Source organism: Vulpes vulpes, chromosome 7, assembly GCF_048418805.1.
Source record: "Vulpes vulpes isolate BD-2025 chromosome 7, VulVul3, whole genome shotgun sequence".
Lineage (NCBI taxonomy): Eukaryota > Metazoa > Chordata > Mammalia > Carnivora > Canidae > Vulpes > Vulpes vulpes.
This window is the reverse complement of record NC_132786.1, coordinates 21,871,055-21,884,714: the sequence shown is the minus strand read 5'-3', so window position 1 is coordinate 21,884,714 and position 13,660 is coordinate 21,871,055. Positions and strand designations below refer to the sequence as shown.

General features: G+C 47.3%; 1 protein-coding gene across 3 annotated transcripts in view; it reads right to left on the bottom strand.

Annotated features, from left to right (window-relative positions):
• The window catches only part of DPP6 (dipeptidyl peptidase like 6), a 908,079-nt gene that overhangs the window by 660,712 nt on the left and 233,707 nt on the right, over nt 1-13,660 (bottom strand). The window lies entirely within an intron of this gene.

Genomic DNA, 13,660 nt, shown 5'->3' with positions numbered 1-13,660 from the left:
TTCAGCCTCTCAAACTGAAATTTGTCACAAGATCACTGAGTCGGTATCAGCAAAATATAACATGCATGCACATGTAAGATAAGCTATTATTTTATACTATGTTATTCTTGACTGCCTTTATATCAGAACATTCCTATTCTATGTCATGTATATATCTGAAGCCTGCATTTTATCACAAAGGATGGTTTAAAAGCATTAAGAATATCTACCGCTAATTCCATGATATTATCTTTATATACTATAGTTCATTAGCCAATTTTCAAGAGATTGGTCCATGGATAACACACTTCATTAGACATGGTGTGAATGAACACTACAAATATGATTTCCCACATTCTCAATTAACCAAAATATTTGAATAATGCCCTATGATGCTGATTTTAATTTTCTGGCAATAGAGGGCCATTCTGGTTTAAAATGGGTTTTAATAAAGAGAACCGCCTTGGTTATTTTCTGTAAGAATTCTACATGACCGTAGTGTGTCTTTCAAGGAAAGCAAATCCGAGGAGAAGCAAATGCAGAAGTCAAAGGGAAATTTGGAAGCAAGCGCATCAAATCTAAGACCTCCACTTAGTAACATGTCATGTAAGTGAGCACATAAAACACCTGAAAGTTTTCAGGTCTTCTTTGTAAATTAACAGACACATCACAACTGTCCTGTCCTGTGAATAAATGTATTCATGTGCTCATTTTATAAAAGGGGAAATGTGAGCTGAAGCTCTAAGATTTCCCTTCATGTTATTAATTTGTGGCAGAGCCAGGATGTGACCTGCCCAAGAGGCTCTGCTGCACATCTGTGCAGAGTGTGACACACCACAACAGGGACCGCCTGTCCCCAGCATGGGATTTGGGGGAGGGAGGGGTTTTCCTTCTTTTCTTACTGCTTCCTCTGAATTCCTGGTGTCTGCTTAGTTGAACTGCTATCCGAATCTATAGGTGCCTCAGATTCGAGAAAGATTTCTTTTTACGTCCTCCATATAACCAGACATTTTGCAAAGCTACATTTCTACAAGAAAGAAAACACCTCTTTAAGGAGAAACAGAGTAAACATTGACTTACTATTCCATCTATCCCTGTCAAACACGGGAATGTTTATTCATTATGAAACACGGCATCATTAAAAGAGAATTATGATCAGTGGTCTGTGACAACCCCGTATTCCAAAGAAGTACCAAGATACGAATGAATAATGGGCCAAATGCTTTCATAAATATCTTTCTCACATTTTCAAAATGTGCTTTCTTCTCAAATTTGGGTCCAGGTATCAACCCTTACAAATTGTCGTAACACCGGAGACCCCGAGCAAGTCGGTCCTCTTCACTTAGTCTTCTGTTTTTAGCTTTATTACTAACTTAAGATATATCTAAAAAAACAATGATTGAGCATATTTTCAGTGCTGAATATAATCTAGAATTTGATCTTAGGGAACATCTCTTGGACACACAGCCCTTGCCCTTCACAATCTTGCCATTTGATGTCAGACCCTAGCACGAGGACCACACGGCACAGCGCCTTGCTTCACACGGGCCCTGAGATCTTAGGGTTGGCATGTTTGTCGTGGCTGGTCTTTTTGTCTCTCACACAAAAGAGGTATGTGTGTGCCAATCTATGCACACGTGTTCACTTGGATGAGTATGTGCATATGCACGTGTAAGTACAGGGGACACCAAAAAATCTTTGCGATTTGACAATTCCCATTGGTTAATTCCCAACTCAGAGGATGCAAATTAGATGTGAATTAGGTCCCTAGTGGCCAAACTTACTCAGCGTCTGACAATCAAGAGACCAGGCTCCCCATGCCCCCTGGACAGGGCCCTCCTCGAGCAACAAGCTCAAGTGTCAATTCTTTCCTTCACTTAAGGGCAGCCTCCTCTCCTGGCCTCACTGCCTGGGTCTGTGTGCTCTGGCCAGGAGCTGCTACTGTGCACCAGGAGGTCCCTTCCGATCACTGCAGGAAACCCCTTCACAGGTTCCTCTTTTCCTGATCTCCCGGCCTCACCTTGGGATGTTATGAAGCCCCTTCCTTTTTTAAAAATTTTTTTTAAAGATTTTATTTATTTATTCATGAGAGAGAGAGGGAGAGGCAGAGACACAGGCAGAGGGAGAAGCAGACTCCCTGCAGGGAGCCCGACACGGGACTGGATCCCAGGATCTGGGATGCCCTGAGCCAAAGGCAGACACCCAGCCACTGAGCTACCCAGGCGCCCCAGCCCCGTCTTTTCCAGTTGGTGATGTCTCCTTGTTTAGGTCATGGCAACCTAGCCAACATGCGCGCTGTGGCCACCAACCACTGTCAAATGCAAATGCACTGGGTTCATTTCTGCTTTCATAGCTCTTGCCTGTGCAGAGCCACCTTCTTATTTTAAAAAAGCGGTTTTCCCCTTGGAGTCTGTGACAGCAGCGTCCTCCTGCCTGGGCTTCTGATCTGCGGGATACACACAAACACGCTCTAACATCCTGAGTCTGTCCACAGCCAGCTTCTCCCACTGTACTACCCGTTTCTCCTAGGGGATCTCACTTCCCATAGCTCAAATATCACCAACAGAGTAATAACGCCAAAGCCTAAACTCCATCCCAGGTCCATCACATCAGGCTTCTCTTGTCTCTCCCAGCTGGTTCCTCCCACTGGCCACTGTATTCAGCACACAGGTCAACACCCCTGAGGGCAGCCTGGGGTCTCCTTTTCCCAAACCTATTAGACCACTCAACCTCCTGTGACAAAATACAATGATCGGTTGGCTTAAATTTGTTCTCGCACAGATCTGGAAGCTAGAAGTGCAAGAGCAGGGTACCAGCTTGGTTGGGTTCTGGTGAAGACCCTCTTCCTGGCTTGCAGATGGCCTCCTTCTCAAGCTGTCCTCACATGGCTGAGAGAGAGGGAATGAGACTGAGCAAGCTCTCTGGGGTCTCTTCTTACAAGGACACTAATCTCCTCATGAGGGCCCCACACCCAAGGCCACATCTACCCCTACTACCTCCCAATGGCCCATCTCCAAATGTCATCACATTGGGGGTTAGGGTGACTTCACCACATAAATTTGGCACAATTCAGTCCACAACACTGACCAACCAAACAACCATTAGAGATTTCTCATCTAATCTATCATCAAATTCTGTCACTCCTCCTCAGCCTCTTAAATACTTCTCTGGCTTCCCCCTTTCTTCCCAGGGTCACCACAGCCATTTATAAAACCCTGGAAATAGAGCAGCAGAAGTCAGCACCATGTCACAACCAGAGGAAACGCCATTTGGAGTTTGTGTGATCCCACCCGGTTGCCCTTCTGTCCCTCACTTCCGTTAGGAGGCACCTGCTGCCATCTTGACAAGAGTGTTGGCCTACCCAGCCCCAAGTTCCTCTCCCAACATTATGCATCTGGCCTCCAGGATGAACTTGAAATGATTTTTTAAAAAAACCTAAAGAAGACATGGACACACATCTGCTTCAAATTGCCAGGACTTTCCAACACCTAGAAAAGATCATCTTGGGCCATGATGCCAAGTGCCAGGACACCCCGCCTGTCACTGAGACTCATCTCTGCCCACTTGGCCCCACAGACACCATTCCTCGGGCCACCCAAGCACCTGAGTGCACTGAGCTCCCTTCCACCCCTGTCCCTTTGAAGGGGCCATTACCTCAGCCTGAAATATCTTTCTCCTTCCCATAGTTTTCTGCTATTAATCCGTCAAGAGTCATCATAGGCACTCGTATCTCCCAGGAAACGCTCCCTTGAGACAGAATTAAGTGTCTCTCTTCTTGCTCCTGTAGGGCCCTCTGCATACTCCACCAGTTAATAATAAGACAAGGTGATGTGTTAAATTTAAAGGCAAAGACTGTTTTATTCATGGAGTGCCACATGCTGAACCCCTGCTCTCATAAAGAGATTAATATAGGGGTTTTCAAACACATGACTAATCAATGTATCTTCCTATTACTTGAATACAAACTTCTCATCCTGATCCTGTTGCCTGTGATACCCAACATGGTAGCCACCAGCCACCTGTGGCCACTTAAATTTAAATGTATAGAGATTAACTACAGTTTAAAATTCTGTGGCCCGGGGATCCCTGGGTGGCGCAGCGGTTTGGCGCCTGCCTTTGGCCCAGGGCGCGATCCTGGAGACCCGGGATCGAATCCCACGTCGGGCTCCCGGTGCATGGAGCCTGCTTCTCCCTCTGCCTGTGTCTCTGCCTCTCTCTCTCTCTCTCTGTGACTATCATAAATAAATAAATAAAAATTAAAAAAAATAAAATAAAATTCTGTGGCCCTTGGGCAGCCCCGGTGGCTCAGCGGTTTAGTGCCGCCTTCAGCCCGGGGTGTGATCCTGGAGTCCCAGGATCGAGTCCCATGTCAGGCTCTCTGCATGGAGCCTGCTTCTCCCTCTGCCTGTGTCTCTGCGCCCCCCGCCCCCATTATGAATAAATAAAATTTTTTTAAAAAGCAAATGCACTTATAAAAAAATAAATAAAATAATATAAAATAAAATTCCGTGGCCTATTCCAAGTGCCCGACAGCCACATGCAGCTATTGCTAGAATGGACAGCACAGACATACAATATTTCCAACAGCACAGAAGGTTCTCTTGGATGGTGCCGCTGTAGACTCTTCCTACGACATACCCAGCACACTTGTCTGTCTCTCCCACCAGACTGAGACTCTTGAGCACTTCTGTGTCCCATGACATCAGCCCTGCATTGGGCCCTAGGCGATAGCTGGTCAAAGTCTATTATATGCATAGGTAAAATCTCTCCTGCATAGTGTCTGCTGTGTCCCATCTGGCACATGCTGCTCATTTTCTCTGCTGCCACTCCCACCTGGCAGAGCCAAACTCCACAGCCTCCCAGGCCCTACCTGAGGACCCCTTTCTCATGAGTTCTCCTGCCCCGCCTTTCATGGTGGTTGTTTCCATCTGAAAGCTGGTGGGTTGTAGGGCCCAGCATCTCCTTCCATTTGTTCTGTGTGCCCCAGTTCCGAGCAGACCAGCAGAGGGCTCTACTCTGCAGGGACGAGTCCATCTCCTTGCACTGTTGCATGATCCTAAGCAAGTTGGAACCTGGTTACTGTTGATATTTATTCCAGGGATCACAGAAATAGTAAGATGCGCCTTGGAAGAAGATGGAAGTTTCCAACATTTAAAATATGGATGTTCTGGGGATGCCCAGGGCAGGTGGGGTACATGATCGCTGCCTGTGTATGAGGCTGAGATCCGGTGCCCACTCAGAAGCCCTCATGCAGGCGGGTCAGAAGAATCTCCAGCCCCCGGGCTCCTGCCACCCGGAGCAGAACATGATTCTGTTCAGGCTCCGCCCTGTCTGATGTGCCTCTGAGGACTTCTGGGGCCAAGTGCTGACAGGTAGGCTACCTATGTCCCCGCTGGCCTGGTCCTAACACTGTGCCCTTTCCTGTCATGCCGCCAATGCTACCTCACTCACAAATATCGGCCTGGAGAGGGTGTAACTGCCTAGGTACGTGTGCACCGCCCAGCCTCAGAGGGCCCAACAGAGGGGTGGGGGGCTTATTTCTCTGTTCTGGGAACACCTGGTTCCAGAGATAGCAGAAGTGATGACTTCGGTTCCAAAAAACACATAAACTGCCTTCGTCGCAGTGGTGCTAGTGGCTTGTGTTTCAGGCTGTTTTGTGTAAGTAGCTTTGGCAGGTGTCCATCACTCACAACTGGAAGAGGGTGAGCCACCACTAGAGCAATGGTCATGAGGGGAAGAAGAGTAAAAGTCCACAGGCAGGAAGAAACGGGTGCATTCAGGGAGCTGCACACCTTCCACCTGGCTCATCCACCTGGGGAGCTGGCGTGGAGGGAGTGGGCAGCGGAGGCGGCCATGCACAGACACCACAGGATGGCTATCCTGTGCCTCGCCTGGGACGGTGGCAGCGCCAGTCTCAGAGCCCCCCCCCCCAAACAGTGCTATCAGCTCCGCAGGGACCCAATCCAAGAGGGGTGCCCTTGAGCGTTGACGGGTTTCACCTGGGCTGGCGCCAAGCCAAGTCACAGGAGCTTGTGCTGCAGGTGCTAATGTGCAGAATGGAGGAAGGCAAGGCCAATCCTCAAGAAACCAAGTCCCTGGGGCATGTCAGTATCTCAAATTCCCTTCACAATGAATGCAAAGGAAGCTCACAGACTCACAAAGGCAGAGCCATTTCGTGAAGGAAGAAGAGCACAGTCCAACGTTTGGGAGGTTAGTGGAATTTCACAGTGCAGAGGGAGGAAAAGGCACGTGGCTGTCAACCTGGGGGAATGGCCCCTAGAGCTGGAAGCCCACAGTGAAGCTTTGGATTATTTGTCTTCCTTGAGCTTTTTACTGAAGCCAGATGAGGGCATTTGGGGTGCATTACTTAAAGAGGTTTGCAAAGTGCCTTGTTAGCGCCGTATCAATATGTCCTCGTAAAAACACTCCCTAAATGACAAATGTTCCCCCATCCCTTTAAAGGCGATGCCTTATGTTCGTGGTAGACATGAAACAAAAATCTGATTTCCCCAAAATGGAACTCGGGCGTCCAGCTGATGGTATTTGTGCCAGTTGCTCCGCCCCGCCTCTCACATCACGTTTCCTCACTGCATCCAGCCCTGGGCTGAGCCCCTTCGCCAGGTTAGAGCAGCTCGTGGGCTCTCCCTTCTGCATCTCCCCTTTGCACGTGCTCTCGGGTTCTTCCCTTGTCTCGTCGACCCTGTGGCTCCATCTCCCAGTCCTGGAGCCTCCCCTGGGCTGTCTGACGCGACTGCCGCTCGCCCTCTCCTCTGGCAGCCTTTCAAACCAACCTTGTCCAGGGCCTGGACGGGTGCTCTCTGCAGCCGCCCTGGCCACCAGCCTCCGAGGCGGCTCCACCTCTGGTCAGGACGCATCCGCTGCGAGATTCTTTACTGTCTGGGCCACTGGGTGTGATCCGGAGATGGCTCCAAGCCCTTGGGTTTATTTTCCTACTATATGGCTGATTTAGCTCATCTTGGGTCTGCAGACAAGTGACACCATGTCTATGCTGACGCTCTCTGCCTCTTCTGACTCGGGAGTCTGCAAATTGCTTCCCACGTGCTAACCCTGCCCATTGACCTCATGAATGAAGCATTGCTGGAACACAGCCACACCTGTTCATTGTCCACAGCTGCCCTTGTGCCACCCCCACAGGGTGCGGTGCATGTGACAGACTGTCACCCGCAAAGCTGAAACCGTTCATGATCTGGCTCTTCCAGACAAGTCTGCCAGTGTCTGGACTGGACTAGTGATCTGGAAGTCACCTTTACCTACAGCTCTACTAGTTCTGATGATTTTCTATTTCATATAGCAGAGAGGTGCTGACATTTTATAAATTATTAAAGAAACGTGTATCTTCCACCAGGTCACAACGTTCTGCCCACATTCCAAACACGTATGCGTGCTCTATTTCAAACACAAGGGGTTCCAAAGGGAATATGACAGGCCCTTGCAATTGAAGGTCTCTGACCCAGTGACAAGACCAGACGTATGCAGAAATTACTTTGGTGAGGACACTTCGTGTACAATTCCTACTGCATGGAGCAAAGAGGATGGAACCGCTGAGCTATCCTATCCCCAATCTCCAAAACTCACCCTGCAGGGAACTCGGCACCTGTGCTGGCCATCCATCAGGAGGGAAGGGTGATTGTGATCCATCAGCAAGGAAGGGTGACTAGGAGTTTTCCAGCCGTGGAAAGGAACAGGGACAGGAAACAACCATGCACACCAAGGTGTGGAGGCCAGACAGAACACGAGATGCTGGAGGAAAAACCAGGAGTTCAGGTGGCTGAGGTGCAGGGCCCATGGAATGAGGCTTCAGATGGAGCAGCTGCCCCGAGAGGTGCCATGCCACAAGCCAGGCCACAAACATGGATCTTGAGTCCCAGCCGACAGCTGAAATCTTGGGAAAGCATCTTGGGAAAGCAAACCTGTGGCAGGAAACGTTCCCCGAGGTGTACACTTACTCATTTGACAGACCGGACAAGAAGTGTGGCAAGGCAGTGCTGCTTTTAATGTCTCGTGACATTTTACATTTCTTTCTTTCCCAGATAAACTCTTCCCTTTTATTTATTGTCCCCAAACACGGATTTTATCCACTGCCTGGGAAGAAACTGGAAACCCCGAGGGAGATCTGGCTGTTGCTTTTTGAAAGGACACATCTTAAAAATAACCTCATTTCTTTTAAATTGGTCACAGCATGAAATGAGGTGTCTGGGAAGGAGACAATGAATAATGTAGAAATGCCAGCGACTTTGGGGGTGCCCTTTGAGGAGGCTGTTCCTGAGTTTTCTCCTTCTTCATGTTTGGCCTTGGGAATGCATCATTTATGTCCTCATTTCCATCCTGGACTGCTTGTTAGGGGAAATAATGAATAAATAGAATGGCACGCAGAGGCAGACAAGACCAATTCTGAGTCACAGCCTCACAGAGGCACAGGGTTAGATCCTGGAGGTGCTAGGAGTGATCAGGACACGTATTTCTCCTACCCTCCTCTGGCCCCCGAAGGCCCATGCCCCAAGCCTTGTCTTTCAGAAGCTCAGATTCCAGTGGAAAAGAAATTAAAAACAGACAATTTTGTTTGAGGTGCAGTAAATGCTTCAAAAACCATGCACAAAAGGTGTCCTAGAAGCCTGTCATAGTGACATCAAAGAGATTAAGGGATTAGGGTGGCTTTCAGGAAGAGGGGACAAAAATAGAGGCTCTCTCCCTTAAAAGCTTCCAGCACAGTAGCTGTCCAGCAGAGGGGAGAGGCAAGAGTGGGTCCCCCCTGGAGGTTCCAGAGGGAGCCCAGGCCTGCTGACACCTTGATTTCAGATTTGGGACCTCCAGGACTGTGAGGTGGTGTGTGTCTACGGGTCTGAGACACCCAGTTTGTAGTGTTTTGTCACAGCAGCTACAGAAAATTAGTACTGTCAGAGATAGGCTGACTTCTTAACCTGGGTGTGATGTCAAGTCACCAGAGGAGTTCACGGGAGCCAGAGAAGGACAGCCCCTCCTCCTGACACATATTCCACCTCCCAAATACAGCCGCTGCCTCAGACTGATGCAATCAAGTGAGAAATCCTGCCATAAACACATCTACTTTAGGTGCTAACATTCGGTGTGGAATTCTTATATTTAAAGCAAATAAGGTGGGCTTTAAGAATTCAGTGTTTCCCAAACTTTTTAGCCGTGACTGTTTGTTTGCACAAGCAGAAATTTTTAAAGGACAGGTGGAAGATCTCCATGTGTGGTTTCCCTTGAGGTCTGTGTGAGCAAAGGCCCAATCTCATTTCAAAGGGGCTATAAAGCTGACAGTTAAATATATATACATATTACTGACGTTAAAAGAATTAGATTAAATTAGATTATTCATAACTGTATTTTTAAGTGAAACTTTATATTCTATCAGTCACCAGATTTTGTTTGAGCTCCATGAATGTGAGAAGAGGCCAGTCCTGGAGCAATGAAGACTAGGAAACATGCCAAGAGCTGATGATTCAGAACAATCAGATGTGCTCAGACTTTTCAATGTCGAGCTAGAATTGTGTCATTAAAGGAAATATGGGCTACCCTCATCCCTAAAAGCAAGGCTGTCAGAACTCCTTTTCCAAAGATGGACACAGATTTTTCCCTTCTCTTTCCAGCCTGGCGTCACTGAAGTTTGCATCTTGCCTTTAAGTGAGCTGGGTCAACCAGAGATTTTTCATCAGTTTTTCCCTAGATGTCTATCTGTTCTTGAAGCATTTTGATGCATGCCTCCTTGAGAAGGCCCTTCTTTGTGAATGCCAGTGTTTGGAAGGCAACTAACCTTGAGTAACACTGACCCAGACAGTGAAACGGGTACCAGACACGCCACCAGGTCTTCCCGGAACACTCTAGGTTCATCGGTTCCTGAACAGTGAGTGGGTGGCAGACTCAGTTGCTCATGCACACATGCCGACACTCCACTGTTTGATGTAGTAGGGTTGACCATCAAGCATTTTACGGTACAAGATACCTTTCCAGGGCTTTCACTGACTCCATGAGCCAATTCCAGGGTATTTTGATCCCAAAGATCTCTGAGTTTGTAGAAAACTCTCCAAAGACTCCCTGAGTAAAATGCTGACTCTGTTTGTTTCATTTTGGGGAGAGAAGAGTGTGCCACTTGAGCTTCAAAATCACAGCAAGTGAGGAGACAGCTGATACACTCGGTGGCCAACTGCCTGGTTTTGGGAGCCTGAAGGGACTTCGGGATGTCTTAAATGAAAACATCCACTTCATTACATTGTCGACATAATTGCTAATAGAGAGTTAGGTCATTAAAAGTGAGGCATTTATGCTGAAGCTTTTGAGAAACGCTCTGAGGAATGGTTTAAGACCTTTGTTCACAGAATGTTTGTTGTCTTTAAGATCGCTGTAGTCAAATCCATAGCTGGTCATTTCCATTCTGTTTCCTACACTTTTCCACTCTGGCTCCCGAGGCCATGCCTGCCAGGGATTCCTGTTAGGAATTCTCAGGCTGAACTACCTGTTTACATTCTCCCTTGGCCTCCCAGCTGTCTCAGCAGTGATTCTTGCATGACTTCTACTTGGACTTGTTCTGACCACTGTACTGAGCACTCACCATGTATATTTCAAGTTCTTGATCATAAAAGGGCCTCCAAGAGAAGTAATTTTCTCAACAACTCTTTCCTACCTTAATTTTAAGGCAGTGCCTGGACCTAGAGGAGATCCACGAGCAATCCCGGTAAGGAGTCTGTGTTCTGTGTTGAGATGACAGCCCTTGGAGTTAATCTAGGCATCAGACTGCACTCCCTCATCAACCACCTTCTTGGGTGGGGGGCCTGACTTAGGATGTCTTGTTTCACACTCATGTTTCCTCCAGGAATGCCACGTAGGGGTGAAGGAGCACAGAGGGAAATGGTGATTAACTCTGGCACCACTAGCCCATCAGTTCAACTGTCATAACCAGATCACTCAATTAACCCACCTTTCAGGATTACAGGTAAGTGTCAAGTACACAAAATTATGGCTAATATTCAGTGCATATATGATCACAGGGGAGGGGGGAGGGATGGTTCCATGTTCCCTCCTTCTCCATACCTCTTGCTTCCCTCTGTTTGCCCTAAAGGTATGCCAGCTGCCTGCCCTTCCTTTCCAGAACAATGGCATCTTGCAATAAGGACCTCATACCATTGCAATTATTCATGGCATGCCAGGTGATATTCCAAGTGTTTCTCATGTATTAACTCAAACTTTACAACAAATTGGTGAGGAAGATATGATAACTACTTTGCCTAGTTTTATAAATAAACTGAAGTCCAAAAGCAGGCAAGTGACTTATGGGGGTTAAACGATGAGTAAATGGTGGATAAAGTCACTACTGAAGCTCCAGCAGTCTGAGTCCAGGAAGGTGCACCTGCCCACCATGCTACCTTGCCTACCATGAAGACACTGAAAGTGGGGGGCACCCACCAGCCACCAAACAAGAAAACGCAGCTCCTACAGGCAGTGATGATTGTGAGGTGTGTCCTTGACTGAATTCTACATGTGAAGCTTTTGTAAATGGTCCCATCAGCTCCTTATGCAGCCACACTGGTATCTGCATCTACGGAATAACTGGGCTGTGACTTGAGAAGAGCTCGTGTCATACCAACATACTTTTTCATGTGAACTTATATAAACAAGTACATATTTTAAAGGTGCAGTTGCTTTAAGGAAGGAGCCAAGTTCCACTGGCTCTGTCTCCTGTTCCTCCCCCATCCCCCACCACACCCCTGTGGCTCTCATTAGAAACCCTAGTACTCAGGGAAGGCACAATTGGAAAATGATGTCTCCAAACCAAAGCCTGGGGTCTGGCTTCTATGAGCTAGTCAAGGTGGGCATTCACCAGCTGACACAGCACTCAAGGGAGACACTTGATCTTCCTGGCTGAACTCCATCTGCTCCCCATGCTCGCCTGTACCCTGCTTCTGTTTGCCAAGCTGAGCTCTGATGTCTTATCTGGGAGGTTTCCCTCTCTTGACTCCTGCCAAAGACCCAGTGACCTCATTCCTTGTCCTGGGCAATCTGCGTGTCTCCAACAATAAGCAGGTTACTGTGCTCCCACATGAGAGGCTGAGTGTGGAGGTACCGGGATCATCCCCGTGCCCCTAAAATCACGAGTCATCTCTGACTCCTCAGACACGCAAAGGGAGGGAAGGTGGACCTGCTGAGTGGAACCCCTGCCTGGGCTGCTTCTCTGGTGAATGGCAGCTCTGTGGGCATCCAAGGCTCACTGAGTCTTCTCAGGTGTGGAGAGCCGGGTGGGGGGATGTGCAGTGGCTTTTCATGTTCACCACAGACCCTTCTCTCTCCCTGCACTTGAGCTGGAGGCTGGACTTTGAAACTTTGGTGCATTAATTCATATTCCTATTCCCTAAGTAACGATAGCAGAAAATGGGCTTTTGTGAGTCTCTGGCCATAAGCGTTCTGAGGCACTTTGACTAATTCAATGCAGTGATCAGAGCTGGCCATGCATCTCTTTATTATCTGTTGCATTATCTTTATCTAATTGCACGCACTTTGGTGTCATCCAACAACTCTAGAACTCTACATGCTTATTAGCATGCCTTTGGGTGAAGGATGTAGCCTTCCTGCAGGTTTCTAATCACCCCTTCAAAGTGTGCCCACAACACAGACTATATGCCAAGGGGACAGCTGGTATGCCTTCCTCAGTGTTGTTAAACAGCTCAGCCCAGTTTGGTGTGGATACAAGAGCGCTCACAATGCATATCTGCATTCCAACCCTGTCTGGAAAGAGAAATGAAAGTTGCAAATCTTCATTTTGCACAATATATTTACAGAGACTTGACTCAAAGGGTGTCAGTGAAGCCTTGAGTGAGCCACAGGAGGGGCGTGCCACCGGGCCACTGGGCGGGGCACTGGGCGGAACAGACCTGAGTCAGGATTACACAGGGGTTGTGGTCTCCTGTCTTAGCCCTCTCCTAAATGGCAGGTAACTCCTACTGTATTATAGAAATGGGCATCATAGGTAGCTAAAGCCCAAGGCAGTTTCCACCAGATTACAGAATGCAGAAACAGTTTTTCTAGAGCAACAGAGCATTTTGGTTAGGGAACTTAAGTGTTGCTCTAATGACACACAGTTCAAAAATACTCTGATTTGACTCTCTACCTGCTAGGTAGAGAGATGGTCACAGTACCATGGAAAAAGTTGCTGTGGTCTTTTTCTTTCATTTAAATTGATAATTAGATAATACAGATTTCTAATCAAAAACAACTTACCACATTCTTATATTTATAGAACTCTCTTCTTAATGATCCGCATCTTCCCTATTGGGACTGTCTTTGCTACTACTTTTGCTGATAACCACACACACACAAAAAAAAACTCAGCAAAAATAGTCACACATAGAAAATTTATATTTAACTCATACTTTTTAAAAATTTCAGACAAAATATTACAAATGCTAACTATTGACATTTTAAGCAGGTCCTCCCAAAGTAAATCCTACTGTTTCCCTAAAAACTGTTTTATCTTCTCAGCATAGACTTATGTTGGACCATCAGGAAGAACATGTTCAGAATCAAACAATACATGAAATCCCAAAAAGGAGAGGATTAATTTTCAGACAGTTGTAAGCAGCCGCATACAATGTTCAGGGCACTAATTCTAGAATCTTTCAATTTCAAAAGAAATTTTGAGAACTAAAGTTAA